A 2500-nucleotide genomic window follows, 5' to 3' on the forward strand; every position below is an offset into this window, starting at 1 on the left:
GGGAGTGGGCCCAGTGAATTGTGTCTGTGAAAGTAGTAGTAGTAGTAGAAGTAATAGAAGTAGTAGTAGTAATAGTAGTAGTAGTAGTAGAAGTAATAGTAATAGTAGTAGTAGTAGTAGTAGTAGTAGTAGTAGTAGTAGTAGTAGTAGTAGTAGTAGTAGTAGTAGTAGTAGTAGTAGTAGTAGTAGAGGTGACAGGTCCCCACCGCCCAAATCAGCACATATACAAAACCTAGCTTTTGAGCAGACGGTGAATGACAGTAGGATAAATGAACTTTTGTATTAGGCATTATTACTGATAAATAATAATAGATAGATCAATTAAAGGGTCGTCGACCATTGGCGGGAGAGGGGCCAATGAACTGTGTCTGTGGGAGACAGACCCTGCTGCTTCCACCACACAGTTCCACGAGGATGAAGGTCGCATTATACTTAAAAAGTAGTAGAAGAAGAAGTAGTAGTAGTAGTAGTAGTAGTAGTAGTAGTAGTAGTAGTAGTAGTAGTAGTAGTAGTAGTAGTAGTAGTAGTAGTAGTAGTAGTAGTAGTAGTAGTAGTAGTAGTAGTAGTAGTAGTAGTAGAGGTAGTAGAAGAAGTAGTGTAGTCGTTGCAATGATAGTATTACGTATTTTGGCATATGAATTAACGAAAAGCTATATCAATCAAAGATAACGTAGAGAACTACTTGCACTAAAAAAATAATGCCGGCTACAGTCATTGACAGGCTTGAACCCGGTGAATTCCTCCTGTGAAACAAATTTACTTTTCACGTCACACACTTTCACGCGAATCAGTCGGTCATTAATCAGTCGGGACAAACGTATGACGATGCATAATCGCTTGAAGGATGAGGGTGACGCAATTAGTTAAATAAAATTGTAGCAATTGCCATAAAATGTAGTAGTAGTAGTAGTAGTAGTAGTAGTAGTAGTAGTAGTAGTAGTAGTAGTAGTAGTAGTAGTAGTAGTAGTAGTAGTAGTAGTAGTAGTAGATTTTGAGCAGTAGATTTTGAGGTAGTAGATTTTGAGCAGACGGTGGTTGACAGTAGGATAAATGAACTTTTGTATTAGGCATTGTTGATAAAAAAATGAAATAGATAAATAAAAGGGGTTGTCGACCACAGTCCATTGGCGAGAGAGGGGCCAATGATGAACTGCGTCTTGTGCGAGACAGACCCTGCTGCTTCCACCACACAGTTCCACGAGGATAGAGGTCGTATTAAAAAAAAAAGTTGTAGTGGTAGTAGTAGTAGTAGTAGTAGTAGTAGTAGTAGTAGTAGTAGTAGTAGTAGTAGTAGTAGTAGTAGTAGTAGTAGTAGTAGTAGTCTACGCAATGGTGGTATTTATAAGTTGTTGAATAGCTCCTAGGATAGAGTTGATAAACCCTCCCCTCCCACAACTCCTGTTCAGACGTCTAGGCCTCAATCCTCACTCCTCTTTTAGTTAAGAATAGGGAATTACTGAGGCGGGTATTGCCTGGAGTTCCAGCCGTGTAACCACTACTCCGAGAGGCCACATCGACCAAGGGGATTGGGAGCTTCTGACCTCTTGGAAGAGAATATGAAGCCACTTGCTTCTATAGCCAGATACTGTTGACCTCGGGGTGATGATGATGGTTTAACGTCACACACTCCCACTATCGGGAGGCTAGGACGGTGCCCCTCACAGAGGGCTTTGTAGCGTGGAGTTTAATGAACTATGCCCTTGGTTCAACTTCGCTGGTGGCAGGATTTGAACCGCCCTCACCTCGACCTTCGCCGCAAGTAACGACGCATTTACACGCTCAGCCAGCGATATTCCTTGTCCTGGGGGTACGTTATCATATAAAAGTTGGGCCGCGGTTAATCGAGCCCAATCCTGATGGGACTAAATTGCGAGAGAAGTGATAAACTCTTTCAGTTGCATGCTATGGGAATATGAAAATATCCCTTTGTTGTGGATACTACTACTACTACTACTACTACTACAACTACTACTACTACTACTACTACTACTACTACTACTACTACTACTACTACTACTAAAAAAAAAAAAAAAAAACTTTATTTCTATTCTTCCGTTCTGCTGCATTCCTAAATCACTCTTTTGCAACTTCCATGACATCTTCGACGGGATATTTTCCTCTAGGATAGAAGCGGTGCTCATTGCAGAAAAAAAATAATGATTACCCCCTTGTGTACCAAAACCCATACAACAGGTACAGTACAGTGATCTCAGGTGCAATTTGCCGAACTGCTGTATTCCACACAAGACTAGTAAACCCCAGTGTGCTGATCATGACAAATCCACAGGGAAGTGACATGAGTCTACAACAGCCATTAATCTTACATACATACATATACCAAGGCTTTTTTCCCTTAACAAGGGGGGTAGCCAAAAAGAAAAAGGCATAAAATCATTCCCACCCATTCCATCCCTGAATACACTCCACACACCTCCACCCTCCCATTAATCTTGCCCTGTTTTAATTATGAACGACTAACCCCTTTCGGGCGGAGAATACT

The 2500-nt window shown here is 41.1% G+C and overlaps 1 protein-coding gene across 10 annotated transcripts in view; it reads right to left on the reverse strand.

Moving 5' to 3' along the window:
- LOC143024585 (transient receptor potential cation channel subfamily A member 1-like) overlaps nt 1-2500 on the reverse strand; it is a 147317-nt gene that overhangs the window by 61590 nt on the left and 83227 nt on the right. The gene's annotated exons all lie outside the window — the stretch shown is intronic.

This window comes from Oratosquilla oratoria, chromosome 4, assembly GCF_046742065.1.
Source record: "Oratosquilla oratoria isolate Oo_2021 chromosome 4, ASM4674206v1, whole genome shotgun sequence".
Taxonomy (NCBI): Eukaryota; Metazoa; Arthropoda; class Malacostraca; order Stomatopoda; family Squillidae; genus Oratosquilla; species Oratosquilla oratoria.